Source organism: Taudactylus pleione, unplaced genomic scaffold, assembly GCF_031769625.1.
Source record: "Taudactylus pleione unplaced genomic scaffold, aTauple2 ptg000609l, whole genome shotgun sequence".
Classification (NCBI taxonomy): Eukaryota; Metazoa; Chordata; class Amphibia; order Anura; family Myobatrachidae; genus Taudactylus; species Taudactylus pleione.
The window spans coordinates 18,254,004-18,274,904 of record NW_028285011.1 but is presented as its reverse complement, the minus strand read 5'-3'; the positions used below and the strand labels follow the sequence as shown (position 1 = coordinate 18,274,904).

General features: G+C 43.2%; 1 protein-coding gene across 3 annotated transcripts in view; it reads left to right on the top strand.

Annotated features, from left to right (window-relative positions):
• TMEM47 (transmembrane protein 47) overlaps positions 1-20,901 on the top strand; it is a 149,800-nt gene that overhangs the window by 92,895 nt on the left and 36,004 nt on the right. The window lies entirely within an intron of this gene.

The following is a 20,901-nucleotide window of genomic DNA, read 5'->3' as shown; positions in this document are numbered from 1 at the left end:
AATAGGATGAAATAAGAGCCCATAAATGTATTTGAAAATAAAAATGCAGATATACAGTACAGCAGTTGAAACATAATAATTTTCCTGAGATAGATAACCGTTGTAACTCTTACAGTGTAGATCAGGAAATGTTCCCTTTAATAAGGCTTGATACACAGTAGGATGTGCTTCGACTGATGTTTTTACCTATGCACCTTGTATTATAAAAAGCTCAGTGACAAATAGTAATGATGTTGCAGCATCTGGGCAGATACTTAATAACAGTGTTCCTTGTTTAATCCTAATTGTGTGAAACTTTCACAGAAAAAAAGATATATATTAGCAATCTGTCCTGTTGTAAAAGATCCCAATTCATTCTGAAAAATGTTAGCCGATTAATGGTCTAACAAATGAAAGCAATTGTTTAGTATTTAGGAACTTTGTTTTTCGTAGTGCTAAAGCTACAGGCAAATTAATTTAACATAATAGAAGTGCTTGCTAGAATTTAAATGATAACCTTATACAACTCTTGCCTACTAATTGTGTAGTTATCCTCATACAGTGACGATATTTATGCATGCATTCTAAAAACAACTTTTCTGTAGCTAACAGCATTTCTCATTTTATATTCACATATTTTCTGCTTTTGTTGTCCATCTTTAACCACTTGAGACAGAGAAATTAATTTGTGAGTTCAAGCCCTGGAAGAAACAATACCAAGAAGAATTGCATTTAAAAATAGCATTTTTCCTAACACAACATAAAAAAACATTCCTTTGCTAGTTTCAAGATATTTCATATATTACTCACACATCCAGTCCCTGTTGCTCTGACTTTTGCTTGACACAGCACTGTGACCTGAGCCACAAGATAGTGGTTGATCAAGTGAGGTCAGAATAGATTTTGCTACATCTTGCATCAATTTTTGGTTAAGCCTAGTCAGCACAGTTTATATAAAAAAACTTTACTGAAGTTAAACATGTAACTACAGAATAATGAGACTGCAAGTCACTCTAACATTCATATTCCCCTACTCTCCTATAACATCTGGGAGACTCGTACATTTAGGGGAAGTCTCCTGGAATCACAGGTCAGTAGGCAACACTCTCCACTTCTGTGATGACATTCGCTGGGGATAATGTCATTGTGACCTAGCTCCTGTTGCGCAATAGCACAAATTACAACATTTTTCAGTAAGGGAGGGGTCATGATGACATTATTCATGGTACAGACCCCACACAGTTACCCCTGGTACCTCCCCCTCCAGGATCTCCTGGAGAGGAGTCCCACAAAGCAGGCAACTATGCTAAAGTTTTTGACAAACGACATGACAAGGAAGGGACTATCCGGGATTGGCTGGGTATTGGTTCTAGCAATATTTTTATGTACTCCAACTGTTTCTGCAGACTATATTTACATAGTAATAATGTTACACTACTGAATGGTGGCACATACATTTTCATTGCATTCTTGAATACAAACTTCAAAGGATGGGGCATCTGTAACTGAATGACAGCTCACTAAAAAATAGAAACCCACTTTATGACAGTTATTGTACCTTTAGGCTATCCAATAGCCAGCAACTATGATGTTTTCCTTCTGAGGAATTTTAACAGTTGTTGTTTTATATAAATATATGCCATATGAGTCAAGCTGGCCACACACTAGACCAACTTTCATCCAACCAGCCAACTAGTTGATTGGTTGGAATGAAAATCTGGTAACATATGGGAGTAAATGATGATCAGCAATTTGCTCCTAAATGCCAGAAAACAGATGAAAATGGTCGTCAGGCAAGTTTGTTAAATGTTAGATCAAAACAATTTGTTCAAACAACAGTTTTTTTCCATTTTCCGGCGTTTGGGAGCAAATTGCTGATTGTCATTTGCTTTCATCCCTTATCAGATTTTCATTCCAACCAATCAACTAATTCCCGCAAAGGATTTGCAACAAAGTATTAAAAAGTGAAAGTTAGATTTAGGATTGTTTAGTTTGTCCCATTACTTTTGGCCCCTTAAAAAAAGGGAGGTACATATAGAAACCGTTGTAATTCCTACACCGTTCACCTGATTTGGATGTAATTACCCTCAAATTAAATTGGAAAGTCTGCAGTTAAAGCACATCTTGTTTGTTTCATTTCAAAGCCATTATGGTGGTGAATAGAGGCCAAAATATGAAAATTCTGTCAATGTCCCAATATTTATGCACCTGACTGTATCAATTAATACAGCAGCTGCACTCTCATTCAATAGAAGTCCATAGCAGCAACTGTGGTGCCATCCCACCAACGGATCCTGAATGGGTCCAACGTATAGAGATATATAAAGAAGGGCACTCACCAGGGTTTAAAAAGAGAAAAATATGAAATCCTTTAATGTTATACTTACATATTCATGTCAATGTTTCGATCCATTGTTGGAACTTGTTCCAGAGATGCAACTGCACATCATGACATCAAAAAGGAATGCTAGCACCCAAAGAGCTCTTTGACATTCCTTCCTCCAATGCCACCCTAAAACCCTTTCTAAGAGTTGTTTATACTGAACTAAAAGGCCACAGATGGAACACTAATCATTTTGATAATGAAGAAAGACTAGCCATCAATTCTTTAAAAATGTACACTTCAGTGGTAATGCAGATGTGTCCTGCTTCAGTTGCACCAAATAGCCCCTCGCCATGCATCAGGTCCAGCGTGACTCGGTCAAGTTGGGCATCTTTTAAGATAAAAGGTGTCTTTTTGCATAATTAAAACACATTGAAGACTAAACGCTGATCAACGTGGTATGCAACATTTGTACATCTAAGTGCAACTGCATTCTATCTAATACTTGAATAGACAAGACTCTCGACAAGTTTCTCATGGTAGAGTATCCCTTTTGTCCCATTATATATATTCAACCAAAGATAAAGAAGACTTTGGTAAATCCCTGGGGAGGCATATAGTATTTGCTAGGGGTTCTTTTGATTTTTATCTCCACTCATGTGTAAGGAGGATAGATAGTTATATATGTGATAGTAATGATTTTCTGGTAGGGCTGACATTGATAGATGATGATTGAAGGCTGCCTATTGGCCACAATGAATATATGCTCAGCTTACACTATCATTCCACATAACATTGGTGTAGAGATATATATAACAAGCTTTTTTGCAGGGGCTAGACCAGGGCCTGCCTTATTAATTTGTTGTGATGTTGGTTGGCAAGGTGTTAGAATAAAATAATTTTTCTTACTAGGGTGAGTACTAGTTACAGCTTGCTGGAACAGGCATACTGTAGGTTGAATACATTGTATAATATAAAAGGGCCATAAATTAAATTTTCTTCATTTGGAAAATTAGTGCAAGAGCATTTTGACATAGTCAATGGTCTTAAGCAACTAGACAACCCTATATGATTTAAAGTCTCCATTAACACAGACCGTATGAACATGTTGGATGTCACTGTCTTAAAGGAGGGTATGAGACTTGCAAACCCTACTGTTGTGTACCAGTCATCATCTGAATGTCTTGAAATCAAGTTTGTTGGTCTCCCAGTTCCTGAGGGTGCTCAGCAATAATGCCAATGCTGATCTAGTGGAAGACTGATTCATGAAGTGCAAGGAGCGCTTTATACATTGTGGATACAAAAGGAGTATAGTTGAGAGATGCCTCACCAGAGCTAGATTACTCTTTTCTGAGGGCTCTAGTGGCACCAAGAAGGTGGGCTCTGAAAGAAGGGTGATATTAGACATGAGGTGCGACACAAACCTTAGGAATGTCTAAAGCTCAGTCAACAGGAACAGGCCAGTGGCCTGGATGGACCCAGCCTTCAAGTTCTTGTGTAACAAGCCACCACTCTTGAGTGTCAGGAGAGGTACAAATTTAAAATACTTTCTGTTTAGGCCTAATGCGGACAGGTATAAAAAGCTGGAGGCTGTTTTGAAATGCAAAGGCTGCTACAAGTGTCTTGGCTGCACTACCTGCCTGGCCATCATCAAGGGACATATTTTCTGTCATCCGCACAGTGGACATAAAATTTATTTGACATTGTTAACCTGCCAAATGAATCATCTAATCTATTTCCTTACTTGTTTGTGCAGGCTAATGTATGTCAGAAAAGCTATATAGACATTTCACAAACACATGCCCCAACATTGGGCCTCCATCTGCCTGTTGTACACCAATGGAGAAGCTAATAAACTGCCTGCTGCACACTTTCAAATATCAACTATCAACCTTAAGTTACACAATAATAGACTGGAATCTCCCCCCAAGCAGAGGGGGCAACCATGGATTTATTTTACCTAAACGTGAAGCTAGATGGATCCATCATCTGATCATGGTTGCTCCAAGGGGTCTCAATAAAAACAATTATCTTAATGTATTTTTCCAAGACTTTACAGTGATTGGACTAGCATCTAGTGGAATACTCTTTGCATATATAACTTCCTTACCATTATATTTTTCCAAGTATTTTCCTAATTTTTTTTCATAATTTTTCACTTCCCGGACCATGTAATGAATCCATTTGCCTGGGTTCGGCTTTAGATGTGACTTGGGATCCTGGTTTATTGTTCCCAACTTATGATTTGATATCTGATTTTTTAATGTTTTGTTTTTTATTTTTATTTACAAAACAGAAACCGCATCGCACAACAGCCTCCTGATTTTCAATACTATCCCCTGCGTTTCACCACAGCATCCTATATTTCACCAAAACCCCCTTCCATCTCACCACAGGCCCCTGATTCTCACTCCTGCTTCTTACCACATCCCCTATATCACACCACAGGCCTCTGCATCTCACCACAATCCCCTGCTTCTCTCTACTGCTCCTTGCATGTCACCTGTGTCACCACATCGTCCCCTGCTGGTGTCTGACCACTGAGATGTGCTGAGAAGGGCAGAAGGATCATGGACGAGAGATTTGTATTGCAGCTACCATAAGTATTATCAGCAGCATGTCCCAGAGGCTAAAGCACCTGTGCATATATCTGCAGCCTCCATGCGCAACCCTCTGCAGCTGCCGAACATGGCACTGAAAAATGTCCTCTTTGCACAATGTAAACTATATTTCCTGGGCTTCCTGTTGAGCTTCCTAACCATGGTGCCACTGTCCGAGAACAGCGCTGACTTTCACTAAAGGGCGTTTGGTGAGCGGAACATCAGGCTGGAGAGGGAGCATTTCAAGGAGAAAAAGTGATCACAGGAGTCCGCCTGCAGGTTCAGCGTAGGGATGGACATCAGAATCCAATGATTACTAAACATAGATGTTTTTGTTTCGATGGTAGTGCTTCTATCTTATGATGGTGGTGGTCTGATATATGCCACCATCGAATGGAAATCATTTAATGGTGTTCCAATGGTTGTTTGTTTGATTACATTTCTGCTAGCTATGCCTCCCCTGCCTCCTTCCTAGGTACTGGATAGATAGATAGATAGATAGATAGATAGATAGATAGATAGATAGATAGATAGATAGATAGATAGATAGATAGATAGATAGACAGACAGATACAGGGGCGGATTGGGATGGAAAACCAGTTCGGGAGATTGTAGTAGCAGCCTGTTAAGGGGGACACATGCGCATATTAAAAACAATGCACAAGAAAAAAATAAAACACATTAGCCCCCACAGGAAAAAAAACACACATTGGCTCCACACAGAAAAAAAGCAAACACATTGGCCCCTACAGAAAGCAATAAAACACATTAGTACCCACAGGAAAAAAATAAAACACATTGGCTCTCATAGGAAAAAAATACAAACACAATGACCACCAGCAGGAAAAAATAAACACATTAGCCCCCACAGGAAAAAATAGAACACATTGGCCGCCACAAGAAAAAAATGCACACACATTGGCCCCAAATGAAAAAATAAACACATTTGTCCCTAGAGAAAACAATAAAACACATTGGCTCCCACAGAAAAAAAAAAAAAAAACACATTGACCCCTGACAGGTAAAAAACAAATACGTTCATTGATACCACCAGGAAAAAAACACATTTGACTCCACAAGAAAAAAATTGGCTGTGCAGTGTACATCACAGGGGTCATGGGGTATGGTGGGTAGTGTATGTCCAGGGCCTGGGGGTACTGTATGTCTAGGGGGCCAGGGAGTAAGGTATGATCCGGAGGCTGGGGGTAGGGAGGGTTACGGTATATTCCAGAGACATGGATGGTAGTTAGAGTGGGTACTGTATTGTGAAGCCAGGGGAAAGTCTGGTTAGTCATTCGCCCCCACCGGAGCCAGCTCCTTGAGCACGAGCTCCATACACTCTGCCACTGCTGGGGTCAGGATGGGAGTAGTAGTAGTGGAATGCAGGGGACAAGATGGGAGTAGTAGTAGTGTGGATCAGGGAGCAGGTTGGGAGTAGTAGTAGTGTGGATCAGGGAGCAGGATGGAAGTAGCAATAGTAGTAAGCAGGGTGTAGGATGGGAGTAGTAGTAGTGGTAAGCAGGGAGTTGGATGGGAGTAGTAGTAGTGGTAAGCAGGGGGTTGGGTGGGAGTAGTAGTAGTGATAAGCAGAGGGTTGGATGGGAGTAGTAGTAGTGGTAAGCATGGGGTTGGAAGGGAGTAGTAGTAGTAGGCAGGGGGTTGGATGGGAGTAGTAGTAGTGTTAAGCAGGTGGTTGGATGGGAGTAGTAGTAGTTGTAAGCAGGGGTTGGATGGGAATAGTAGTAGTGATAAGCAGGGAGTTGGACGAGAGTAGTAGTAGTGATAAGCAGGGGGTTGGATGGGAGCAGTAGTAATGGCAAGCAGGGGATTGGATGGGAGTAGTAGTAGTGGTAAGCAGGGGGTTGGATGGGAGTAGTAGTAGTAAGCAGGGGGTTGGATGGGAGTAGTAGTAGTGGTAAGCAGGGGGTTGGATGGGAGTAGTAGTGCAGATCAGGGGGCAGGAAAGGATTATTAATGGGAAGTGGGAGTAGTAATAATGCGGGCAGGCTTGGAGTTGTAGTATTGCGATGCAGGGGGCAGGCTTGGAATAGTAGTAGTTCAGTGCAGGGGGCAGGTTGGGAGCAGTAGTGTGGAGCAGGGTGCAGAGTGGGAGTAGCAGTGTGAATAAGCGGACAGGATGGGAGTGGAAGGGACTCGCTGGGAAGAAGTAAGCTGAACATGAATCACCTCCACTCCGGGTCAACTTCTCTCTGCATGGGTCCTGGCTGCCATCCCTCTCTCATGCTGATAGCAGCATCCAGTTTGCACACTGCACAGCCATTCAGTGAAAACTTCTCCCACCAGTGTCTGGTTCCTCCGGTGGCGGCTCCTACTCCATCCCAGCTATACAGCTGCAGCCTGCACAAGCCCCTTTCATCCTGCTTGCTTAATCCAGCTCACCTCCCACAGCCCAGAGGATGGCCCGGCCCCGACCCCACAGGGGATGGCCCGGCCCCGACCACACCACAGAGACATGGGACCTGACAGCGGTCAGCAGAGGGAGAAGACACAGCACAGTGATGGTGGATCCGGGAGCTTCCAGTTTGCGTTCCACAGTGGAACACAAATCATGGTAGCCAGCATCAACCTGGCCTGGCCGGTAGTGTTGGCCAGCCCTGCAGGGGGGTTCATGGGACCGGCCCAGCTGGAACTTCCCCGCTTTCCTGGCAGCCCAATCCGCCTCTGGCTAGATAGATAGATACAGAAAGAGAGAGGCTTTTTTTTAAACTATATAAAACAATTTATAAAAAAGAAAAAGTCCCCAATATGGTCAGTTTATCAAATTGCAGAAAAAATAACTATATAAACCTGATTCAGAGCAGTTTTATTAACAAATCTTTTCAAGTTTTGTTAAAAAAATTTCCCGAAATAGGTTTAATTAGCTATCTTTTAAAAAAAATTGTTAATAAAAAAAATAATACATTTTGTCAAAAAGTTTTGCAATAGATGTAGTAACAACAGGCCAAATGTAATAGGATGAGAGTTTAGAAAATGTGTGAGAAAACTGTCACATTTTTAAACTCAGCCAATGTAAACTCGCATGTTTTGCAGACTCAAAAAAACTCTCAAGATTAAAACTCTCATCCAGGTGATTCCTATTTTGAAAATAGAACTCGATCAATGTAATAGTGTGAGAGTATTACTGCTAAACTCTCACATTTTCTAAACTCTCACCCTATTACATTTGGCCCAACAGGTTTCAAATTAAAAAGGTAAGCTAACAGGAAAACACCCACCCAAACAGGTCTCACGTCGTCTTTGATGTGATGATGTATTATTTAATTATCTGAACACCATTTAAGATATTTGCAAAGCTTCTTTGTTTATCTACAATATTTAAGTATATAAAAAAATGTCAGTGTGTTCTGGCTTCTACTTGATTTTCTTTCTTTCTATTTTTTACTCACTTGGACTACTGTGGCTCAAAACTGAGGGCCAAGTGCCTACATTTTAGAAAAAGGAATTGTAAGTATCAAGGGGGTGAAGACACCTAAACCTCTCCCAATACTACCAGGTGAAATAAAATATGAATCTAGCACTACTCTGGCACTACTCTGGGGATATTAGCTTCCCCCTCTCAGCAGCAACATCAAAGAGCATCAGTGAACAAAGAAACGTGTCATTTAAAGGATAGTAAATTTGTCTTTAAAATTGGGCAATGGCATTGTAGCTAAGTATAACCACGTTTCAATCCAGTCAGCTATTTTCCCGTAATATTGCTGAGTGGGTCATAGGGGGTTTGACTAGGATACATTAATAACTGACTGAATATCAGTTTAGTAAGAGGATGCCTTAGCTGAAATAGATGAGATAGATAAAATTGATCTGCTTTATTTTTGCAGATACCATAGTGATGCTTTGTGTATTCAGCAGTTTTACTGTTTGAAACTATAGAAAACTATATGTCATAAACTAAGAAATTTAGTTGGAAAAAAGATTTAAAAATAAATGCTAACATTCTTTGACATGTTTACTTTACACCCACAGAATGTTTCCTTACATGTGAATGGCCTATTGCCGAGCAGCTGCCACACAGCACTATTCCTTCAGCGGTCATAGAGAAATGACTGATATATTTACCACACAGAGGGGCCTATTCATTAAACCTAAAAATTCTCTAGAGATAATTAGGTTTAGAACTCTCATGGAGTTCTACCTAATTATAGGTGGAATTCATCATTCCACCTCTCCATAAGTATCTATTCCGAAAAGCTGTCATTTTTGCGATGACAGCTTTTTGGGAAATAGATACTTTTCCCTGCCTACACTACCTTATCGCATCTGGAAACAGTGCTGCGCATGCGCTGTTACATCTGTAAAACCAGCGCATGCGCAGCACTGCCTACAGATGCGTTAAGTTTGTGTACCCCCCCGACCCCCCCCCCCTCCGCTCACCTCCCCCCCCCTCGACATGTCTGCGCAGCAGCCTCTGGCTCTGTCCTGCTGGTCTGTCATGTGGTTTCCCAGCAGACCACATGACAGATTAGAAAAAAAAAAAAACTTTTTTTTTTCCTCTAAACTTTCTTGTGCTCTGCTGGGGAGCACTCATGTCTGACCAGCCTCCGGAGCAGAGCGCCGGAGGGACTCGCTGGGGGACCTGCACAGGTAAGTCGATTCTGCTATTCGCCACCTCACAGTGGTGAATAGTAACTGCATCAAATTCCAAAAATTCATAATTTTCGCAATTTGATGAATACCACAATTTCCACATCCCCATACTAATGTATGGGGAGTGTGGAAATTAACGCAGGAGAACTTAGCAAGGAGATATCTGTGATATCTCCTGTGCTAAGTCTGTTCATGAATACCAAAATAACGTTATTTAAGGAAAATGTCCTTAAAAACTTTATTTTAGTGTTGATGAATAGGCCCCAGAATCACTTAAAAGTTCTTAAAAACAATTGAAATTTTTTTTAGCTCAGTGCAGAAATATTTAATAGGGGAGTTTTTGTCATTTTTATCAATTGTTACTTATTTATTATTCATTACCAGTTATTTATATAGCACACACATTTTCCACAGGGATTCGAACCAACAACCTCAGTGCTGTGAGGCAGTAACGCTAACCATTACACTGTCTGTGCTGCCCAATATCTAATTGTTTTTTATGAATATTGTTGCATATGTGTTCAATTAAATATATAACATATTTTATGACATTGTTATTATTATAGCACTCTTTATAAGTATAATGTCTAATGAATTTAATAAATGCAATTATACTTAGCATCCAGTCATAGAAAAAACATATATCAATTAGATACCAGTAATATCAGAAACAGCAACAGAAATCTTGAGGCCCAGCACACTCATGTTTTTGAGCTGCCATCTATCCCCAGTAGGTATAGGCCATCAGCTTATCCCTCCTGTGTGTCTCCAGCCTAATTCCCACATGTGTCTCTTAGCCTTGTCTCTCCTATGTCATCATTATCTGTTTCTCACCAGTCTAATTCACTTTGTTTCTCTACAGCCTCATCCTTGAATGTCTCTCTCAGCCTTACCCCCTTGTCTCTCCTGCCTCATCATCACCTATGTCTCTCCAGTCTCATTCCCTTTGTGTCTCTCCAGCGCTATTCACACTGTTGTGTCTCTCCTACCCAAGCTCTTTGTCTTAAGCACCATTTCCCTATGTCTCTCCTGCCTCATCTCTCTTGACATTGGCTTATTCCTCTAGTCTCTCAACTTCATCCACACCTGTGTCTCTCAGCATCATCCACAACATATCTGTCAGTCTCACCCCCACTGTGTCTCTCAGCCTCATTCCCCTGTGCCTCTCAGTCTCATCCCCATGTCTCTTCAGTACATCTCCTCATGTTTCATCCCCCTCTGTATCTCCAGCACATCCCATTGTTAACCTCTAGCACATTCTCCTCTATCTCTTGGCCTCATTACTTCATGTCTCTCCAGCACACCCCCCTGTGTCTCCCCAGCTCAATGTCTTGAGCACTATAACCCCAGTATTTCTGCATCTCCAGCCCCCTCTATGTGCCTCTTTAGCGCACAAATGACTTTTGCCTGCTACTCAGCCATTCAGTAGTGCATCATCATGATGTCACATGCACTTTGCTGTGTCCTAGTGTCCAACAAGTATGCACAATGAGGAACTCTCTAACATGCATCAGTATTTCCTCAAACAAATGCCATCTTGTCACAAAGCTCTTCCTAAGACCTTTACAGCACATGCTGATGTGCAATTCCAATGGTAACTGAAACACCCTTTCACAGTGATAAACTCTAATCTTTATACAACTTCCACCACTAATGTTAATAACTCAGCATAACCCAAAAGCCCACAATAAACCCCATATAAAATACTATTATAATAGCTTAAGTGCTATCTTGTGTTATTCATGATAAATCAGCCTACTTTCAAAGTCAGTATCAGAATAATCACCAATCATGAGGCATGTTACTATGGGATCTATTTATTGACATTTCTTTTACTAAAATAAAGTGAAAAAGGGTGTTTTCACACCCTTTTCACATTATTTTAGTATCACCTATATGTACAAAAGGGCAGTAAATTGGAGTAGAATTCGTAAAATTCTTCTCCAAGCCCTAATTATCGCATATTTTTAGTAAGCAGATCGCATTTCCCATAATTGTAATGGGAAATGCGATCTTCCTGGAATTTACTAAAAATATATTGTGAAAAAATACCTGGGGGAAGCCCTGTGATAATAACACCACCTGGAGGTGGCTTAATCCAGGGTCTCCCCCGGTTACCGGACTCCTGCTCTGCTGTAACAGTCAGAGCAGAGCCCGGAGCTGGCCCCAGTGATCATCTATCTGGTCTAAACAGACTACACACTGATCACTGCTAAAAAAAAAAAAAAATTACCTGAGTCCAGGGCCAGTGATCGGGGCTCCAGTGATGTCCTCTGGGGCTCTGGTCAGCTGGTCTCCCATCCTGTCACAGTGCAGGATGGGAGACCAGCTGACCAGAGCCACGGAGGACATCGCCGGAGCACCAATCACTAGAGGTAAGTGAAACTAAGGGTGGGGGGTCGCAAGGGGGGGATCTAGTCATGGGAGGGGTGCCTGCAGGGAGTCACGATCAAGGAGGGGGGGTAGCAGCAGCCAGTCACTGTACTTTCTCCGAACAATACAGTGATAATGCTACAGAGGAGATTCACAGGGACAGATGCCCTGATTCAGAGCCGGACGCTCTGACCAGAGCGCTTGCTCTGAATCAGGGCCATCCTAGTTAAATTTGGAGCGGCCTTTTGGACGCTCGCATAGCTGTGGGTTACCACCCACAGCTTATGCGAGTGTCCATGATGATGGTCGCAATGGTCAAGACCATCGCGACCATCGGGCTTGCAACAAGACCCTGCGGTAGGGTCTCGCTGCCGCAAGCCCTGGAGTGATTTTGGCTCTATCAGAGCCAAAATCACTCCCACTGACATCACTAGTGATGTAAGTGGGGCCGGACCCAGACGGTAGGCGTTCCCATGGGAACGCCTCCGTCTGCCAGCCACGCCCCCAGCACGCCCACCAAAGGGGACTCACCATTGACAGCACGCCCCCTTTGGTGCGAGACCCGGAGCGACAGCTTGGCTGTCGCTATCCGGGTCTCGCGCATGCGCACAACGGAGCTCCCTCCATCGTGCGCATGCGCATTTGGGTACCATTGACCCGCTTGCGAGCGTCCTGCGCTCGCGAGCGGGTCTGAATGAGATCCAGAGCTTTATCGCAAGCTCTGTCCATGCAATTGATTTTTAATAAATCCCTGTGATATTGCCTGAATTTGCAATGCGGATTCAGTCGGTAATATCAAACTGCAATCTGCATTTTAATGTGGATTGTAGTAAATAGAGCCCTATGTGTGTAAACAAAATTGATAAATTCAGCTTCCAGAATTAACTCTAGATTTTCACAGTTGTATTACACGATGGGGACATCCAGGGGATACATCTACATATATTTAGTAAAAGTATGACAGTTTGTGTAACCTGGACACATTTTTTTAATAAAGTAATGGAATCACCATGCTGTGGTAATGGAATCACCAAGTGGGTAATGAGCATGGTAAAATGTACTGATTCCTATATGTTTGCTAACTATTAATGCAAATAGTAGTTGCAGTAGTGTTCTTTCAAGTCCAGGACTTGAAAGAACACAATTATACACATTTATTGAGTATTGCTGCGTAACCTATAAACCTAAGATTGATCACTACATAAGATACATGCATGAACTTTACACTATACTGTATATCTATGTTGTTTTCCTGAAATGTGCCATAATGGCATAGTAGACCAAAATGATGATGCGTACTAACTTTCAAACCACAAAATGTTCCAAGCTCGTGACCAACAAAGAATTACACGCTTAAATGTCTTCATTTTATGTACAATGACAAGCCTCTATCCATGTATGTATGATTTGGGGGAGATATACTAAGCTATGGAAAGTGATAAATTGGAGAGTGATAAACTACCAGCTACTCAGCTCCTAACTGATATGTTACAGGCTGTGTTTGAAAAATGACAGTTAGGAGCTGATTGGTTGGTAGTTTATCACTCTCCAATTTATCACTTTTCAGAGCTCAGTAGATCTGCCCCTGTATCTCTATAGCATTTGACTTCAGTTAATCTGCACTACAACAAAAAGGATATATAAAACTATATAATCATCTTTAACCCCTGTGCTCTGGTGGATATGGGGCTTGTCATCTTCTTATACTGTATTTTTAAAACTGTGGTTGACGAGTCCTACTTGTCATCCGCAGCAAAGTGCTCAGTTTTAAGTGAATTAAAAAAGAATACAAAGTATTGACAGAGAGTGGTGGGAAGACAACTAGAGAGTTGAGGGAACTCTTGTTTGAAAAAGGGGGGTACCCTCTATTAAACTTTGTGCCCCAAATGAAATGATTGTCTGGGGATCAGAGTGATCACCAGATATTATCCCCCTATATTGCAGAAAAAACATGGAGTCTAGGGACGGGGAAGATATCCTCAAACCTGGCTTTCAATAATTAAGGAGCACCTATTTTTGAAATAAGGGAGTCCCCTCTTTCAAATGATGGTTTTCCTTAGTACTTATTGTCTGGTGATTATAGGTGAGAGTGACGTTGGATGGATATGAGTAGGCAGCAGTGGGCGTCTTTATGTCAGCTGTGCTTTGGGAGGCATTATCATATTTTAGAAACTGTGATCTGTAGGTGATTGCAGTTGTGATTGCATTTTCATCCAATGCTGAATCAGGCCCTATGTACTCAGTGACAGATCCAGACAGGGGGCTCCACGATTGGCATGTGTTGCTGAGGATGTGGTCAACTGCCTAAGGGGGATGGGGTCCACGTTCTATAGTTATTTTGTGCCAAATATCATAGCATATGAACTATTTTTGCACTTATATTATGAGTAGGACAGTGGCAGTGGCGTCACAAGGGGGGTGCGGGGGATGCGGCTCGCACCCGTGTGTCACCCGCCGAGGGGTGGCACCAAGGTGCAGGCTCCCCCTCAGTGACAGGAGCCGGGTGCTGCACTGTAGTATTAAGTGCAGCACTCGGTTCCTGTCAGTGAGGGAGCCGGCACCGCACATGCCCGCACCTCCTGCATCCCCAACCGGCACCACCCCATTGATAGATTTTGGTTACCACAGCGACGGGCCGGGTTCGGACCGCGGGACCACGCCACTCACTCAGTGTCACGCCCCCTCCTTGAATACCAGGGCCGCGATGCCATGCCCCTCGCCTATTGTCACGCCCCTCCCGAAGGCCACGCCCCCTTTTCGTCAGGTGCCGCGCGCATGGCGTCCCTCCCCGCACCATGTGTCACCGCAGGGAGAGACGCCACTGGACAGTGGTATAGTAGAAGTACTGGAATGGAAATATAAAATGAGTGGCCGGGGGCATGGGGCTGCCTACCTAAAAAATCTTTAGGGATTTGGATACTGTGAAATTATATTAAAAAGCTTTTTTTTTTTAACACTCCTCCCAAATGTTATGTCACTTAAAAGAAACATAGCTACCTGCTTTTATTGGTCTATCACCCTCTTCAATGGACAAAAGGCCTGGTTCAGAGATGGACACTAATGCGATCCCAGCTGTGATTTTGTGCAGACCACAGCTGCAAAAATATGCTAATAGTTCCAAAGCTTACCTGAGCATAGGGACGCTACTGCTGCCTTGTCATCTGCGTAAATATCGGGAACATCGACGCACATCGACCAGCCATGCAGCCCTTGTGGCATGTCTGACTTGTCTCAAATACAGTGTCTCTCCTGACACAGAGCTCTCATGCTGCTTTGTAGCTTGCATTGGCTAATTTATGCATGCCCACATAGTGGCATTTAAACGGAAAGACACACTTGCTTTTTTTTAATCACCCCCGTTACCTCCTCCAAAACGCTGACTACCCGTACTCACTTTGTGTGAATGTGTTCTCTTTGCGTGCAAAATCGCAAGACAATTGCAGAGCGTGCGCAGTGAGACTTTGATGCATTGGCAATAGCAAAAGATGCTCATTCTGCGTAAAAAAAATTGCCAGTGCATACATCCCTGACTCAGGTCCAAAATGTGCTGATCCTACCCAGTACCTTTATATGACATTAATACCTCTATATGACCTTTGTATGATATTAGTGCAGACTTTTTAACATTGACTATGCTGGGAACTCTACCTGTTTGTGGCTGATGCATAAAGACAAGTAATTTTCCTTCCTGCAGAGCAAATAGGAAACTCTGGCCAAACAGACAAAGGAAGTAAAGTACAAACAATGTAATTCATGCTGTCTTTCAATAATATAAGCAGTAATAGTTTATTAAATAAAGAATATCACATTTCTGTAATGGGTCATCTTTAAGAAACACACAAAATGTAGTACGTATAATATATACATTGGCAGGTAGCTACTTAATATACAATGTAGTGTCTGCCATTTAATACAGACTGCTTTTTTGATATTGCCATACAAAGAAATCCCATTCTAATTACCCCCAACACAATATATGAATCCCAATGACTGATAAACCGAGCTGTAACTAGGCATGTCACATAAGTATCAACTATTGCAATGATTGCTCCAGCACTGCAACAGGTGTGCAATTATGGCCTGGGGCTGCAAATGTGACAATCCCAGGACACCATGTCATGGGTAAGATCAGCAGCAATGCAGCATTCATTACGACCCTGCCTAATTATCAACCTTCCTCCATCAATTACATGAAGCGAGAAGCTGATTATCTCATGATTTCACACAGAGCCGTAGCTAGACTTTTTGGTGCCCTGTGCCAGAAAGAGCATTGGCGCCCCCCTCATTTTTCAAAGGGACATAGGCCCTCATTCAGAGCCACTCGCTAGCGGCAGTACGCCCGTTCCGAGCGATGTTCGCACATCTGCGCATGCGTACGGTTTTTAGTACGCATGCGCGAACCAGTCAGTGCGGCCGAAAATCGTTGGTACGCAATATAGCGAGGGCCTGCTATTTTGAGTGACAGAATGAGGCGCATGTGGGTGGTAACAGGGGAAGGTGCTTGAAAACGGGGAGTGGAGATCCGAACGCAGGCGTGCTTAAAGGTCAAAACGGGCGTTTTAAGGGAGTGCATATTTAATACAGCAGCGTCATTGACCACGTCACTTGTTTTTTTTTAACTCAGAACTGCTCGCAAAATAGCGGTTGAAAACACCAACCACAAGAATAGCGAGCAGTTCATACGCTGTACGATGTACTCGATTAATCTAATAAATAGCGGACATGACGTATGGTGCGTGCGGCCAGGGGGCGTTTTTATCAAAAAAACGAGCGTATGTTTTGCTCGCTCGTTCAGACTTAGAGGTGGGAACAGACTGCAATTTGCGAACGGATCATTTGAATAGCCACCCCTTGTTTTTGAACGAACGACCACAAATAGCGAACGGCTCTGAATCAGGCCCATAATCTTATGCTGGGTACACCATACTTGCCAACTCTCCCTCATTGTCAGGGAGACTCCCTGAAACAGCAGCAATCTCCCTGTCTCCCTGAAGAGTCCAGTAATCTCCCTGATTGCACCTTACTCACAATATTATTATTTATTTATTATCAGTTATTTATATAGCGCACACATATTCCGCAGCGCTTTACAGAGAATATTTGGCCATTCACATCAGTCCCTGCCCCAGTGGAGCTTACAATCTATGTTCCCTATCACGTACACACATACACACTAGGGTTAATTTGTGTTGGGAGCCAATTAACCTAGCAGTATATATTTTTTGGAGTGTGGGAGGAAACCGGAGCACCCGGAGGAAACCCACGCAAGCACAGGGAGAATATACAAACTCCACACAGGTAGGGCCATGGTGGGAATTGAACCCATGACCTCAGTGCTGTGAGGCAGTAACGCTAACCATTACACCGTCTGTGCTGCCCATGAAGCTGTTACTTAAAAAAAACACAGAGATATATGCATTCAAATGGGATAATTAGTATCATTTCCTGCCTTGGTTATAAGACACAATGATCCCTATGGCTACATGTATTTTCTGAAAAGTATCAGTGTATTTTCACCAACAAATAGATCTTACTATCTGCTTTTGGGCTCATTTACATTTGGATGTAAGTAATTTTTAAGGCACGCCTCTCAGATGTAGCAGTACACGCCACTTTACCGTCGCGCTCATAGGTGTGGTTTTCGCAATCTCCCTGAAATACTTTTTCAAAAGTAGGCAAGTATGGGGTACATCCTGGCCGATATATTGGCCGATCAATTGATCGGCCAATATATCGTGCCTCCGTCGGCCAGTGTGTACAGACGATATGTCTGTGAACAACGTCGTTCACAGACATATCGCATTGGCCGATCAGCCGATCGCCCGTACAGAGAGGGGGGTAGGCCGCGAGCGGGTACTACTTACCCGGGTCCGGCACAACTCCCCATTCACAGCAGCCCAGCACACGCTGCTGTGTGCTGGGCTGCACTGGGAGACTGTCTGAGGCTGTTAAAGCAGCAGCCCGAGCAGTCTCCTATGCCAAAGGGGGGAGCGATCACGCTGATCGCGCCCCCATTGGCTGTGCGCCGGATTGAGGGGCACATAGCGTCCCCCTCCCAGTGCGCAGCGCCGCATTGCAGATGTGGGTTTTTTTTTCCTAAGGGGGCATGGCCATGCCTGCCACGATTTGGTCACGCCCTCAATCCGCCCCCAGTCCGGCACGAGCTGCTGCAGATGATGGTCGTTCAGTGTGTATGAACGACCATCTTCTGCAGATATATATGTCAGGTGTGTACCCACCTTAAGGTAAGTGAGTAGAGTGCCCTAATTATTCTACTGTAAATAGAATAAAAATTTCCTTTAAATGAAAAAAATTTTCAGCATCATTAATTCAAATGACCCTACATTTTATTTGCTATATTCATGACATTAAAGCAATTGTGAGGCTGTATTTAAAATGAAGGAAGCTGCATTATAAAATTAAACTGCATGGCTGCAGAATTAATATTAATTCCTTTTCAGGATGATATTAAACCTTGTCTCAAATAATGTGATTTAACACAAGCAATTGTTTCTAGTAGGAATTTATTGTATCTCACATCTATGGACAATTCCTATTCTTGTTTCTATCACCCTTATTTGTGACACACAAAAAATAAATACAATATGTACAGAGTGCAACCAAGTCCTGACCCCCAATCTTCTGTTTTTTTATGCAGCAGTAGTTACCTCCTCTCCAGGGGCGTAACAATTGCCCCCACAGACCCCATGGTAGCAAGGGGCACAGTGACTTGGGAGGCACGTTGACTGGGGGGCAGTGTTTATGCAGAATCCATGGTGTCTCATAGGCAAATGCAGGGGGGTTCCGGTTGCCTGGAAACCCCCCTCCCTGGCCCACACCATGACCACAATAACAGTATATAATTACATTTTACTAGCGCTGCATGTTTTGAAGATCTCTGTATCACAAATGAAATAATTACCAAAACCAGTCTTGATTACACCTGTGCACCAACTAGGCGATATGGAAAACATGCACTGTTAGGGGTGCACTACTATAGACCACCTAATACTGTATAACATACACTATCCAGTGCACAAGGAAACCAATGTGTACATATATGTCCAGGACAGTGCTAGGTTCTTCTGCCACTCCGCCAAACTCCTGGACTTACTCCAGTGCTCTGTAATGATGCCCACATTTGAAATAAAAACATTCAGCTCAGGCAAGATGGCCCTACCACCACATCTAATGGGTTAACTTTGTTTAGCTGGCCCTGTATATGTTGAAATGATGACATACACTACACTTTGTATGATGTATATTATAATTGGTTAAGTGCTAATTATGCCCTCTTCATGGACTGGCCATACTCGCTCTAAAATCAGGCATTGGGAAACCCCCCTCTAGAAATCCTGCGTTTGCCACTGGGTCTAGCAGTCCGCTTGGAATCTGCTGAAAATGTCCCTCCAAAAATGGCCACTGCCTAGGAGGAGACAGATGTCAAGTAGGACCTCTAGCGTCTGTCAGGGAAGCACAGTGTGCAAAGAGTTACCCGGAAGTGCCAAGAACACTGGCACCACCAGGAGAGGATGCAGAAAGCTGCAACTTCTGCCGTGAAACCAATGACAATGAGCATGAGACCCCTGACAACGAGCATGGAAGCCCTGACAACAAGCATGGAAACCCATAGCAGGAAACCCCTGGCAACAAGCATGGAAACCAGAGCATAAAACCCCTGACAACGAGCATGAGACCCCTGACAAAAAGCAGGTAATTTAAAAGTTATTAGAAATAAATATGGATGGAATGTAAATACAGATCTGGCGCCCGTACCTATTAAAAGTCCTCTCGCTAGGATATACTATAGGGTTGCAGCAAAGTAAACAAACTCTGTGTGGGTTTGTAATACAAGAACAGTTAGTATGGAAATGATAGTTCGCGCTACCTCTATAGATGATCTCAATTGAAATTCAGTAATAAAAATAAAAATAAATATGGATGGAATGTAAATACAGATCAAAAATAGAATATTTATTAATCACTAAAAAAAGGCCCATGTTGTCATGAGAAACAAGACATGAGTTAAATGTAAGACAGTATGGAAATACATACATAAAAAACACCAACAATTGAATAAAAACCTGACAGCCGGCTTCCCGACTGCTTTATCCCGGCAAGGGTTAAATGACAGGCGTCTAAATCCAGTCATTTTTCCAACGCCGGGAGACCGGCGCCCGGCATCCCTATCAAAGGACAGCCGCGGGGGGGGGGGGAGGGTTAGGTTTATGGCACCCGGGGGGGACTTAGGGTTAGGCACCTCCCGGGAGGGTTAGGGTTAGGCTAGGGGGAGGGAGGGTTAGGGTTAGGCACCCTCGGGGGGAGGTTAGGGTTAGGCACCCTTAAGGAGGGTTAGGGGGGTTAGCTTAGTTTGTACTTACCTAGGGACGATCGGGATTTCCAGCGCTGCCGCTGCCGGGATCTCTGCATCTGTCGGACTGACGCTGCCGGGAATCGAACTGCCGGCCATGCGTCAGCCGGTATTTCATACCGATTCCTCTTGTCACGCCATGTTCCCTCTGACTTGGCTTTCAACAAGCATCTTTTTCACCCAAAAATTAGTCTAAGTCACAAACGGATGTGAAAAACCGTCTAATGAGAGTGCACTGATTAATTTGACATGTGTACTCTTATATCTGTGTAAGACAGAGGGGCCTACATTCATCATACCTAAAATTTCGAGGGAGGTAATTAGGTTTAGAACTCGCATGGAGTTCTACCTAATTACCGGAGGAATTCATTATTCCTCCTCCCTATAACTATCTATTCCGAAAAGCTGTAATTTTTGCGATGACAGCTTTTCGGGAAATAGATAGTTTTCCCTGCCTGCTCTAACTTACTGCAGCTGGAATCCGTGCTGCGAATGCTCTGTTACATTCATAAACCCAGCGCATGCGCAGCATTGCCTACACATGCGGTAAGTTTGTGTGCGCCCCCCCCCTCCCCCATCTGCTCACCTCCCCCTGTCCCGCACTTACCTGCCCGCTGCAGCGCCTCCAGCTCCGTCCTGCTGGTCTG